At 36.0% G+C, this 14,783-nt stretch overlaps 1 long non-coding RNA gene across 1 annotated transcript; it reads left to right on the top strand.

Annotated features, from left to right (window-relative positions):
- The first annotated feature begins 224 nt into the window (after nt 1-224).
- Nucleotides 225-6,290, top strand: LOC145721419 (uncharacterized). The gene is made up of 3 exons (XR_014145091.1): nt 225-284; nt 680-739; nt 6,280-6,290. It is a non-coding gene; the product is annotated as an uncharacterized LOC145721419 (long non-coding RNA).
- The last annotated feature ends 8,493 nt before the right edge of the window (nt 6,291-14,783 follow it).

Raw genomic sequence — 14,783 nt, 5'->3', positions numbered from 1 at the left:
CCCCACACAGGGCTCGATTGATCTCACGACCCTGAGATCATGACCTGAGCTGAAATCAAGAGCTGGATGCCCAACCGACTGAGCCACCCAAGAGCCCCCCAAACCTGAGATGTTTTGTTCATGGTAAATAAGACCTTGGAATAGCCTTGCAGTTTCCATTTTTGCTATCATTCCTCCTTTGAGTCCTGAATTTACTCAAGCAGAGTATTTCCCTCTTCACAGTACTGTGCGTCCAGATTCTGCCTCCCCAAGCCTCTCCATCTTCCAGTTACCACCTTATGAGGGTAAGTCTGCAGATTCGTTCTTCATCTGCTTCCTAGGACCTGACATTTGAGAATTTTCCTTCTTACCAGTCTGTCCTGGCCTACACTTACAGCTCCTCTTTGTCTAATTCTTTGCTAAATTTTGTCCTAGTTCTCATCCAATGAGAAAGAAGGAGTTTCTACCTCCTCCTCCCTTTGTTTTGGTGAAAGAGGAGGTTGAGCAGGAAATTCCACAGGGCACAGTCCTCAGTAAGACCAGGACTTATAGGAAAAAGATGGAATGACATAAGATCTAATTAGATCAATGAGAAAGCATATTTCCCTAAGAAACATTTTGTTAACATTTCCTATCTTTTGTGCATAAAAAAGTTCAATTTTAATGTTATATTAGTAAGATTTTTTCATTTTTATTTTAGAAAGAGTATGATTAAACACAAAGAATTCTATGTGTGATTTTAATAGTCCCAAATTATAATGTAAGTATTAAATATTAATATCAAGTTTTCACAAAATTTCAAAATTGTATAGTCAAATGATTCTAAATCAATACACATTTGGTGAAAAACATGCTGTGCTTTAAAATATTTTTTATTAGATTTATTTATTAGAGTGTTTTTTACCATGATCTAGACATAGATGGAAATTTAACCTTTGAAAATTCAGTTATTTTAGAGGTACAGCTTTGAAAGTTGAACTTTTCTTATTAATCTCAGAAATGACTATATAAATGGTTTTAGTGCCTACAATTCTCCTTTCTCCTCTCCAAATTAGAAAATGACTATGGCATCAAAGGCTACACTTAATTTCTTTGTTAAAAAGTTATTTTATTTTATTTTAATTTTTTACTGAGTACAGTTGACACACAATGTTACATTAGTTCAGGTATACAACGTAGTGATGCAACAGCTCTATACATTAGGCTATGCCCACCAGAAGGCTGTACTCCATTTCTGAGCCCACCAGAAGGCTGTACTCAATTTCTGAGCACTCAAGAAAATTTTACAGAGCTTTTGGGGAAACTCAAGAAATACATGTGTCTTGATATCTGCATTTCTTCTAGTAGTCCTGCATATGGGATTGGAATAGCATGGTTACATTTGCCTTACTTTCAGTTCTTCAGTAAAGCTTCATTTATTGACAGCTATATTTTCCAATATGGTAGTCATCAGCCAAATGTGTCTATTAAGCAATTGAAATGTGACTAGGATGAACTGAGATGTGCCATAGTGTAAATGCATACTAGATTTCATAGACTTAGTATGAATAAAATCTGCAACAATTTCATTAATAATTTTTATGTTGATTACATATTGAAATGATAATATTGTGACTATGTTGGGTTAAATTACATTTATTACTTGAATTACTCTTTTTTAAATTAAAAAAAATATTTTATTTATTTATTTTTGTGAGAGAGAGAGAGCGAGTGCATGAGTTGGGGGGAGGGGTAGAGGGAGAAGCAGACTCCCCACTGAGCAGGGAGCCTGATGCAGTACTCTATCCCAGACCCTGGGATCATGACCTGTGCTGAAGGCAGATGCTTAACCGACTGAGCCACCTAGGTGCCTGGGGAATTAATTTTACTCTTTTAAAAACTTTTAAAATCTGTCTGCTAGAAAACCTAAAATTACATATGTGGCTTCCATTTATGGCTCACATTTATATTTCTACTGAACAATGGTGATCTAGAGCCATTGTGCAATAAAACATTTTGCATGTTTTTATTTTCCAGATATATTTAAATATTAAAATGTTCACTGTATCAGTTATTTTTGTGAAAGTCTTCCTAAATGAACTATACTTCTGCATCTTCTTAATCAGAGAAGCAACTTAATATAGCATTTTCTTGATAAGTCAATGTCATCATTATGAAGCTTAACTTTTTTTAATATTGTGTTTTATTAATGCCTTCATGAGTTAGTTAGGAAGTGAAGCTTATAGGGCTATTGCTGTCATGTATAAAATGGCTGCTGGTTGATGTGTGATTATAGTTGGGAATTGGGCTGTGTTTTTCCTTATGCTTGTATTTGCTTCATAGGCATAACTTTTTGCCCTTTCCAATGCAACCTGTATGTCCCTGATCATTTAAGGAAACCTAACAGTTTTCTAGAGAAAGTAGACAAGTAGCTTATAAGGTCTGTAGCTTTGACAGAATTGTAGGTCTTAGGTCCATGGTAGGTTCTGCTTCTTCTGTAGATAAAGATCATAGGTTTTATTATAGCTTGTTTTCTTGGAAGGCAGAGATTTTTTGGGCCTCTGGATTAGTGGTTATGAATGAGATATTTGTGGCTGCCGGAAGTCTTCCTACTAATCTATTACCTACAGTGAGGCCTTTTCAAATGACATTAAAGTTTATGTATACAATTTTTGGAAAGAATACATAAAATATGTAAGGGATTGGTAGGGAGTATCTAGAATTATTCTGAGGACTTTTGTTTTTTAAAAGATTGCTGGGAGTCCAAGCCACAATTGCTATGTTCAAGTAGGGCTACACAGGCTAATGGAGAATGAGCTATGCACATGTGAAATTTGAACCTGGGTTAGCGGTTGTAGCTTAATGTTGGTTAGCTATTCACCTGAAGGCTTTCTTCACATTCCTTATAGTTGTAGCTCGGGCTGTTTTGTGTACTGCTGCTATTTCCCAGCAGTCCACAGCTCTGTTGCATGGCTTGATGCTGTGCTTTGATATGTTCTTATAGCATTTATCCTGCTCTCCTTTCTTGTGATTCTTCTGACATCAGCTCTCTTATACAATAGCTCTTGGAGTGTCCTGCTGTCTTCTATTCTCTGCATACACACATTCCAAGGGTACATCAATATGAGGACTATTTCAATGCCAAGACTGACAATATTTTTTATGATGCAGGTGAGAGATCTGATTTTTAAGTTAACATTCTTAGATCTGGGAAGTGGCGTTGTTCCCTAACATACAGATGCCTATTATGACCCGTATCACATTACATTATAGCATCTATTTATTGGTGAGCTCTATCATTCAAGTGAGGGATAGCAGGATGCCTTGTGCTGGCCCTATAATGTTGTAGGTATTCTGTTGCAGATATTGGTGAATTAAACTGAACTGATGAATCTGCTCAAGAAGCTCCCTGTGCTGTGTGCAAAAGATACAGAGCTTCCAGCAAAACGGAAGTTTAGAATGCTTTCTTGCATTCTATGCATTCTATGGATCCTCAGTTTGTAATGCAGAGTAAGAGAGTAATGCTGAGTTAGCGCTGAGCTTGGTCTGTCAGGCTCATAAAAGGCACAGTGACTCGGGGAGATGGGTTAGCCCGGTGATGGGTATTAAGGAGGGCACGTACTGCATGGAGCACTGGGTGTTAGATGAAAACAATGGATTGTGGATCACCACATCAAAAACTAATGATGTATTGTATGGTGACTAAAATAACGTAATAGAATAAAATTAAAAAAAGGGCACAGTGACATTTTTCTTGTACTTCTCTACTTCTTTGTCAATAACTCTTAGAAGCAAATGGCTCTTTCAGGCTAACACCTGGCCATTGGTCTCTCTTGACTCTGTAGAGAGTTTCATGATAAATCCATGCCACTTGTTTCATTATCTCTTCATGGCATTTGATAATGCTTGTAACCTAGACATTACCCTTCAGCCTGGATCCATTTAAAAGGATGTACAAAGCAGAGCTTGAGACTACTTTCTTTTATGGTCGATGTGGAACAGGTTAGATAGGATACCATCTATTATTAGGTGACTACATAAGTCAACATTGCAGCATAACAAACAATGCCAAAAATCTCAGTTGCCTATAATAATAAATACTTATTTTCTCATTTATACATTTGAAGGTTAACAGGGTTTAAGCTGGGGTTTTCCTGAACTTGACTGAGTTCAGCTGGGCTTGGCTTAAGGCTCAAGGTTGGATATAGAGCCCCTTCATGCTTCTTTATTTTAGGACCAATGACTATCCAAGGTATGCTCTGCTGATGATGGATATCAGGAGGGGAAGAACCCCAAGTCAAATCATGAGAGTACCTGTAAAGCCCCTGCTAATATGTCACTGGATGAAGTAAGTCACATGGCCAACGCCAACACTGATGGGGCAAAGAAATATAGTTTTGCTACTAGGGAGAGCTACTACAGAGCCACACAATACAGATATTTCCAGCTCTTGTTGAGTAAAGAGGTCGATGAAACCTCTCTGCAAAACAAAATCAAATATATAACTGTATAAAAATTTCAATAACAATCATTTCAGGACTATGGAAATTGAACAAAGGCAGATAATAGTTGAGAAGTAGTGATTGAAAAAATAACTGAAGAATTTTGTATAAGAAACTGTGGGAATATGCAGCTTTTTTTAGGTTGGAGCTGCTTCCATGCCTCCCCTAGCCCAGGCTGGTTGTTGAAAGCTGTAGTTTTATGAGGGTAGTGCTGGTCATGAACACCAGAAGTTTTGTTCCTGAGTGGACAGACTCAACTTGGGACTGGAGACAAAAACCCATGGCTCTGTCATTTAAAAGTGGCAAGCTCTGTAGGAAACAAACGGTAAACTCTATAGCTTTGTTGGCCTGAGGCTCTGATTCTATTTGGGGCAAGTAGCAGACCAGCTAATAATTTAATGGGGAGATTTTGGAAGCGAGAGAGCCATAAAAAGGCTTAATACACTTTCCACACATTCCTGGCTGATTTGGGACTGTGAACTATGCACATGGCCAGAGGAGACCAAAAAGAATTTAGTGGAAAGTAAAAGCCCAGGCATACTTAAGAACTCTCTGAGCTATGAATATGTTCCCCAGTCTACACATAGATTGATTGGCAGAGATTAGAAGTGCTTTTGGACTTGAAGTGTTTAAGCAAACTTCAACAAAAATCATTAGCTGATCACTAAGCTATTAGTAACACAGGGGTGAGCTCTAATAAGGCAAGCTGAAAAATAATGTTAAAAACACAATTTCAAAACCTAAGTAGAAACATTAGGAACTATACACATTGTGGGAGACAGATTCTGCAGTTTAAGTTCATTCAAGTTACTTTAAAAAATCCTTCAAAAAAATCACTAATAGATAAAGCAATTTCAGAATTGCTACATTAACTTATCTAAAATGTCCAGTTTTCAACAAAAAAAAATATGAGAAATTCAAGGAAATAGGAAAGTGAAATTCATATACAGGACAACAAGTGGTGAATAGAAACTGAATCTGAATGGGCCAAAAGTCTGAATTTAACAGATAAAGACATCAAAGCAGGTATTAGAAGTGTGTTTGAAGAATTTAAAAAAAGCCAGGTACAAAGAAGTAAAGGAAAATATGGTGAAAATGACTAAAAAATAGGAAACCTAAATAGAGATATAATCTATAAAAACAAAGAGAAATTCTAGATTTGAAAAATACAATAACTGAAATGGAAGGTTTACTAGATGGGTCAACAGAAGATTTGAGAAGATAAGAGAAACAATTAGTGTATTTGAAGATAGATCAATAGAAATTAATCAATCTAAAGGACAAGAAGAAAATAAGATTGAAGAACAGTGAACAGAGACTCAAAGACCTGTAAAACAATGTCAAGCCTATCAACATACTTGTAATGGTAGTCCAGGAGGAGTGGAAAGAAAGGAGGAACTGTTTTTTTGAAAAAATAATAACCATGAACTTCTAAGTTTGATGAAAAAACTTAATTTATAGTCCAAGAAGCTCAATGACTACCAAGTACAATAAATATGAAGAGATCCACACCTAGACCCATGATAATAAAAGCTACAACAAATCAAGGCAAAGACAAAGTCTTGAAGCAACAAGAGAAAAATGATTAACCATGTCTGGAGAATAACAGTACAACTAATGGCTGACTTCTCATAAAAATAGGGGATCTAGAAAGCAGTGGAAGAACATACCCAAAGTATTTATAGGGAAAATAAAGTCACTGACCAAGAATTTTTCTGTCCAACAAAACCATTTTTCAAAAATGAAGGCAGAATAAAGACCTTCCCAGATAAATAAAAACAGACCTGCCTTATAAGAAATTCTAATGACTGTCTTTCAGGCTGAAAGGACAAGACAGCAGATGGTGACTAAACTCCAGAGGAAAGAATGAGGAACTCTGAAAATGTTAAATATGTGAGTTAATATAAAAGACTATTTATTATTTTATTTTTTTCCCTCTTAATTTCTTTGAAAACAAGGACCATTTGAAGCAACAATTATAATGCTATTTTGGGGGGTTACAGGTGTAGATGTAATATGTATGACTAGCACTAAAATGAGAAGAAATATGTCAGAGCAAGGTGGCTGTATATTAGTATTATTACTATTACCATTATTATTATTAATTATTATTATCCTGAAGCAGAATGTGATAAATTGAAAATGTATATCGTAGTCCTTAGATGGACTATTAAGAAAATAATTTTTAAAATATAGTCAACAGAGGAAAGAGCAAGATCCAACTATATGCTGTCTATACAAGACCTACTTTGTATTCAGAGACATAAGTAGTTGCAAAGTAAAAGGCTGGAAAAGCAAATAGTAACCATTGAAGAACTGGAGTGGCTTTATTAATATATAAAAATAGACTTTAAGACAAGAAGTATTACTAGAGACAAAAGAAAACATTTCATAATGATAAAATATTTGATACATCAGGAAGAAATAGCAATTATAAATATATGAATACCTAACACCAGCACCCCAAAATACACTTAGCAAAGACTGACAGAATTAAAGGAAAATAGATAATTCAATATTGTAGTGCTTAAAATTTCAGTATTCCTCTCTTAGTAATTGATAAAAGAATGAGATAGAATATCAGTAAGGATATTCAAGACTTGAACAATAGTAGCAACCAACCTGACATAAATAACATAGCAGACTCCATCTAACACCAGCAGAATATATACTCCTTTCAAGTACACATAGAACTCTCATAATAAACCATACTACAGGGCATAAAATGAGACTTAAAATATGTTTTCTGACTACCACAAAATTAAATAAGAAATCAAAAACAGGAAGCAATTTTGGATTTCCTAAATATTTTGAATTTCACAGTATACTTTAAGAAAAACAATGAGTGAGGGCGCCTGGGTGGCTCAGTTGGTTAAGCGACTGCCTTCGGCTCAGGTCATGATCCCGGAGTCCTGGGATCAAGTCCCGCATCGGGCTCCCTGCTCAGCAGGAAGTCTGCTTCTCCCTCTGACCCTCCCCCCTCTCATGCTCTCTCTATCTCATTCTCTCTCTCAAATAAATAAATAAAATCTTTAAAAAAAAAAAAAGAAAAACAATGAGTGAAAGGTGAAATCACAAGGTACATTAGAGAATATGCTGAATTGGATGAAGATGAAAACCTAACATATAAAAATTTATGAGATATAGTTAACAGATTGCAGAGAGGGGTACTTAAAACTTTAAGTTATTATATTAGAAAAGAAAAAGATATATCAACAACTTAAGCTGCCATTGCAAGAAGCTACATAAAAATGAGCATATCAAACCTTAAGTAAAAGAAAGGAAAGAAATAATAAAGACCAGAGAAGAAACAAGTGAAATAAAAATTAGAAAAACAGTAGAGAAAAATTTGTGAAAACAAAAGTTGGTTCACTTAAATGACCAACAAAAATTAATAAAACTTTAGCTAGAGTAACAAAGAGAAAAAATGAGAAAAGACAAATTAACAAAATTAGGAATGAAAGTGAGAATATCAGCACAAACTTTACAGAAATTAAAAGTATTAAAAGGGAATATTATGAACCACTTTATGCAAACAAATTGGACAACTTAAGATGAGATGGTTAATATCTTGGAAAGATACGAATTACCAAAACCATCTCAAGAAAAAATGAAATCTGAATAGACCTGAAATGCATAAGACATTGAATTACTAAGAATCTTCCTATGCCCAGGTGACATCACTATTAGATTTTATTAAGTATTTAGGGAAGACATAATACCAATCCTTTACACATGTTTTTAGGAAAAAAAGGAGGAGGGAAAACCTCCCAATTTGTCCTATAAGGCCAGTATTAGTGTAAAACCAAAGCCAGATAAAGATAGCACAAGAAAACTATAAAGCAATTATTTCTAATGACATAAATGCAAAAATCCTTAACAAAATATTAGCAAATTGAAATCAGCAACATATATAAAGATTATATACCACAATCAAATAAGATTCATCCCTGGAATGCAAGAATGATTTTACATCTGAAAATCAATGAATATAATATACCGTATTAATAGAATTAAGGACAAAAGTTGCATAATTTTTTAAATAGTCACAGATAAAGCTTTTGATAAAATCAATACCCATTTAAGATAAAAATTCTCAATAAATTATGAATAGAAAGGAACTTCCTCTACCTGATAAAGGGCATGTATGAAAAATCTACAGCTAACATTATACTTAATTGTGAATAACTACAGTCTTTCCCACTGAGATTGGGAATAGGGCAAGAATACCCATTTTCACAACTCTATGCAATGTTTTACTGAATGTTTTAGCCAGTGTGAAAAAGCAAAGAAAATAAATTAAAGGCCTTATGCTTTTGTATGTACAACAGCCTAAAATTATATGTATGTGTATGTTAGAACTAATAAATGAGTTTAAGAAGGCTGCAAGATATAAAATCGATATATAAAAATCAATTTTAGGGGCGCCTGGGTGGCTTAGTCCGTTAAGCATCTGCCTTCGGCTCAGGTCATAATCCCAGGGTCCTAGGTTTGAGCCCCGCATCAGGCTCTCTGCTCAGCCCAGAGTCTGCTTCTCCCCCTGCTCATGCTCTCTCACTTGCACTCTCTCTCTCTCAAATAAATAAAATCTTAAAAAAAAATCAAAATCAATTTTATTTCTTTACGTTAGCAATGAGCCATCTAAGAATAAATTTAAGAAAGGAATTCAAGTCAAAAAATGTTAAAAAGAAAAAAAATTCTTAGGAATAGACATAACAAAAGAAGTGCAGGAGCTATATACTAAAATAGAATAAAACATTGCTGAGAGAAATTACAGAAAATCTAAATTCATGGAGAGATAAATTGTGTTCATGGATTATAAGACTTCTTAAGATGGCAGTTCTCCCCCAAATTATCTATAGACTTAATATAAGCCCTATCAAAATTCCAGCAGGCTTTTTTCTAATAGAATTTGACAAGTTGATCCTACAGTTTATATAGAAATGCAAAGAATCTGATTAGCAAAATAAATATGAAAAATAAAATAAAGTTGGGGGATTGACACTGTCTGATTTCAAACTTACTAAGGCTATAGTCATCAGTGTGGTATTAGAATAAACATATAGGTCAATGGAACAGAATATAGTTTATAAATAATTTCTAAGATTTATGGGGAATTGATTTTCAAAAAAGATGCAAGCACACTTCAATCAGGGAAATAATACTCTTTTAACAAGTTGTGCTGAGACAATTGGATATCCGTATGCAAAAAATTCTTAAATGAACTTAGATCCTTACTTTATACTGCATACAAAAAACTTAATTCAAAATGGATCAAAGACCTAGAATAAGAGTGAGAACTATAATACTTCTGGAAGAGAATAAGAGAAAATTTTTGTAACCTTAGGTTAGGGAACACTTTTTTATTTTATTTATTTATTTATTTTTAAAGATTTTTATTTATTTACTTGAGACAGCACAAGTGCACCAGCGGCGGGGAGCAGCAGAGGGAGGGGGGAGAAGCAGACTTCCCGCCGAGCAGGGAGCCCGACGCGGGGATCGATCCCGGCATCCCGGGATCAGGACCTGAGCCGAAGGCAGACGCTCAACCACTGAGAGCCACCCAGGCGCCCGAGGCAACACTTTTAGATCTGATGTGAAAACAATCTGTAAATGACAAAACAGATAAATTGGACTTTATCAAAATTAAAATATTTTACTCTTCAAAAGACACCATCAAGAAAATGAAAAGACAAACCACAGACTAGGAGAAAATATTTGTAAATCACATATCTGATAAAAGACATATTCAGAACATATAGCTCTTACAACTCAATAATAAAAAGACAAACAACCCGATTAAAAAATGGACAGAAGAACTAAGCGAATTAAGTCAATCAGAGAAAGGCAATTATCATATGATCTCACTAATATGTGGAATATAAGAAACAAAACAGAGGATCATAGGGGAAAAGCGGAAAAATAAAACAAGACGAAACCAGAGAGGGAGACAAACCATAGGAGACTCAATCATAGGAAACAAACAGGATTGCTGGAGGGGAGGAGTGGAGGGATGGGGTAATTGGGTGATGGACATTAAGGAGGGCATGTGATGTAATGAGCACTGGGTATTATATAAATATGATGGATCATAGGCCTGTACCTCTGAAACTAATAAAATATAAATATAAAAAATGTTTAGAAAAATGGTAAATTAAAACTAATTAATTAACATATAATTTATTGGGCTTTAGTCTATTTATTTATTAAAATTATTATGATGATAATTTTCATAATCATATGTCAAAGATAAATTAATTTAAATAAAAAATACAGCACCTGGGACAATGGACTTTTTCTTTTTTTTTAACTGGACCTACAATTTCTTTTTACTTTATTAAATTTATCTTTATTTAAAAACCAGAAGTTTAAAATATAAAATTAATTTGTAATGGACAGAAGATTTGAATAGGCATTTCACTAATGACATGCAAATGGCTAATAAGCACATGAAAAGATAAAAACACTGGTAATGTATTGTTTACAATTTTGATAGTGGAAGAATTTCTTTTCTTTTTCTGGACTGTGGCAGCAGAAGCAAGATAATGAATAGAACAGAAGTGGTAAGTGTCATAGTGAGAGGTATATTTTGCACGATCACTGTAACTCCTAAGTCTGAGTTTCAGAAATTGACGTATGGTGTATGCTGAAACTCCGCTCCACTTTCCAACTAAGGCTCAAAGATAAAACTCTGCTGTATCACAGGCTAATAATTGCTTCTGCAAGTGGATTATCCTCTTATTCCTTAGTAACCAAATCCTTGCAATGGGCCCAACTGAAAGCTTTATATCCTAGCCTCCCTTGCACCATCGATGTGGCTAATGAGATATAAATGGAGGAAGACTTTTAGGAACACTCCTTAGGAGTGAGGGGATGAGCATTCTTTCTTTACTCCTTTCTTCATGGGCATCTGATAGCTAGAATTTATCAGCCAGATTGTGAGTAAGTCTTGAGAATGGAAGCTATGCGATGGGAGGGTTGGAAGAAAGATACAGTGAACCTGGGCCTCTAAAGACTTTGAAAAGTCACCATGGTGGCTCTGGTCTGCCTATATACACCTTCTTTTAGATTTAAGGGAGAAATAATTTATTTCTATATTAAGACTCTCTTCGTTTTTTCTGGAATGCACAGTGGAGTGTGATTCCTAAAGTATCCATCTGCTAAGCACAGAGAAAGATGAAATGTCCCTGATATCAGAAGAATAAAGCACCTGATTCAGGAATGGTTGCCATTATGAAACAACATCTCAATAGGGCAGCTCTTATAGAATCCACTGTATCTGATGCACTTCCAATATTAGTTAAAGATAAATGTTTATGTTTATGAATCACATAGTCATAAACGGCTCTGAAGGGAAGCTGGTCTAAATACTAAACTTCTGAAATTGAAGTCAGAGAGGACTGTTCTGTTTCCCATGCTGTGTCCCCTGGGGATTTTGTTAAAAACAATGCTAAATAAATCCCGCTTCTGAGCCACAAGATGGATCCCACATTGCCATATGTCAATTGTTCTAATTCTTCTGCCTCTAAGGGAGGACTATTTATTTGTTAAAAAGTAATGCTTCCATATAATAAGAAATTCAAACAGTACAATAGAATAGAAGGTATCTTTTAAACTACTAAAACCTCTGGGGCGCCTGGGTGGCTCAATCGTTAAGCGTCTGCCTTCAGCTCAGGTCATGATCCCAGGGTCCTGGGATGGAGCCCTGCATCAGGCTCCCTGCTCAGCAGGAAGCCTGCTTCTCCCTCTCCCACTCCCCCTGCTTGTGTTCCCTCTCTCGCTGTGTCTCTGTCAGATAAATAAATAAAATCTTAAAAAAATAATAATAATAAACTACTAAAACCTCCATCTTTCTGTTCTATAGATCTTAACTAAGAATTTTTCTCCACTTTATTGAGGTATCATTGACAAAATTGTAAGATATTTAAAGTGAACAATGTGATGATTTGATATATGTATCCATTGTGAAAGGACTCCTCCCAATGAGTTAACACATTCATCACCTCACAGTTACTTTTTTTTTTTTAGTGAGAACATTTAAGTTTTACTGTCTTAGAAATTTTAAGTATACATTTTTATCTATAGTCACCATGTTATACATTAGATCCTCAGACCTTATTCAAATAATTTTTTTGTACTTACCTCAGTGCTTAGTATATTTTAGTCTATTTATTTATTAAAAACTATTATGATGATAATAATTTTCATAATCATATGTCAAAGATAAATTAAAATACAATTAAAATGAAAAACCCTCATAATCATTTCACAGGACATTTTGGGATTCAGATGTTGTAATGGGTTGAGTAGCATCCATTTATTTAGATTTGGGTACTCTGGCATCCGAAACTGGTACCTTCTACCCAATAGCTCTCTTCTATATTCACAAATTTATGGAGTGGAGGATTCTCTTAGGAGAAAATCAGCTGGTCCCCTGACTGCTCCACTTTCCAACTAAGGCTCCAAGATATAAAATCTGCCTGTTGAATGGATGTGGCTTTAGCTGAAGCTGGTGGCAGGACAGGACAGTGGGACACTTGAGAATACAGTTTCCGCATGTAGAGGTAAGCCTGTGGCAGAGAATTGGGCTCAGTCTCTAGACATAAGTTATTAGAGAGGAATGATGGTTTTGCAAGCATGGACTGGCAACAGAATTCACCCTTGCCCAGTGTATTTATTTCCTGGGGCTGCTGTAACAAAATACCACAAACTTGGTAACAAAACAGAAATTTAGCCTCATGAAGCTCTGGAGGCCAAGATTCTGAACAGTGTGTTGGCAGGGCCATCCTCTGTCTGAAGGCCCTAGGAAAGAAGCCTCTCTTGTTCCCCCTGGCTTTGGTGGCTCCTGGAATTCCATGGCAGTACACTCCAATCTATGCCTTTGTTTTCACCTCTCTGTGTTTGTGTCCCTTTCTCTTCTCTTGTAAGAACTAGTCATTGGATTTAAGGCCCATTCTAATCCAGGATGATTGTCTCAAGATCTTTACTTCAGTACATCACAAAGACCCTTTTTCCAAATAAGGTCACATATATAGGTTCTGGGTGGTCATACCTCTTGGGTGGCCGCTATTCATCCCTCTGGAGTCCACCCTCTGGCTCCCCAAAATTTATGCCCATTGCACATGCAAAATACAGTCACCCCATCCCAACGTTGCCCCAAGTCTCAGTCCATCACAGCACCAACACTTAGTCTAAAATCTCATGTAAATATCACCAGCTCAACAAGCCCCAAATCTGATCATCTAAATCAGGTATGGATGAGACTCTGGGTATCACCTATCTTGGGACAGAATTCCCCTCCATCTGTGAACCTGTGAACATAGAGCACAAGTTCTTTGTTTCCAAAATACAATAGTGGACAGGTACAGTATGGGCATCTGCATTACAAAAGGGGAAATTAAAAGAAATGAAGGGGTCGCTGGTACTAAGCAAGCTTGGAATCTGACAGGGCCGATTCCATTAGGTTTCAAGCCTTGAGAATAATCCTCTGTGGCTTGAGGTTCCTTTCTTTGTGCCTGTGGCTCCATTATCCCCTGAGTCCTCAGTGGCGGCTCCATTGTCCTTGGCCTCTGGGTCCATGGCAATCCCACCCTGAGGCATTCTAACTTTTTCTTGAAGGTTAGCACATATTTGCAGCTGGGTAGCTCTAGAAATCCACTTCCTGCCTACAGAATTCTAGGAGTGACAACCTTCTTTCATGTTGTCCAGTCTCTGTCCCTGTCAGTCCACACTGGCAATGTTTGTGCTGATACAATATCATCAAAACCTTATGGGCCTCCTGTGTATCCCAAGGGGGATCCATATCACTGGACAAGAGGGTTCTCCACAGATACTTCCTAAATGACCTCATCTCTATTCTTGGCTTCTGTTGAGATGGTTGATTGGAAAATGAGTCACACACCTAATCTCTTTAGCAAAATGTTGTCCAGCTACACTCTTGGCTTTTTCTACAGAGCAGGTTTTCTCAACAGTGAATTTCCTAATTTTAGCATCCTTTGCAATATGGATAGACTGAGAACCTCTCAAATCATGAAGTGCTGGTTCCTTTTTGCTTAACAGTACTACTTCCTTAATTTATCTCCTTCCTTTTGCATTTTACTTTAAGCAGCAAGGAAAAATCAGGCAGCACCTTCAATACTTTGGAAATGTCCTCATCTAAATATTCAGGTTCATCTCTTACAAGTTCTGCTTTTCCAAAGTAGAACACAGTTCATCCAAGTTCTGCTGCTTTTTAACAAGGTTTGCCTTTCCTCCTGTGTCCAGTAACACATTCCTCATTTCCTTCTGAGATCTCACCAGAAGTACCTTTAACGTCCATATTTC

Source organism: Leptonychotes weddellii, chromosome 5, assembly GCF_054177405.1.
Source record: "Leptonychotes weddellii isolate Sample4059 chromosome 5, ASM5417740v2, whole genome shotgun sequence".
Taxonomy (NCBI): Eukaryota; Metazoa; Chordata; class Mammalia; order Carnivora; family Phocidae; genus Leptonychotes; species Leptonychotes weddellii.
The sequence above is the reverse complement of the archived record's forward strand: the minus strand, read 5'-3'. Positions and strand labels throughout refer to the sequence as shown.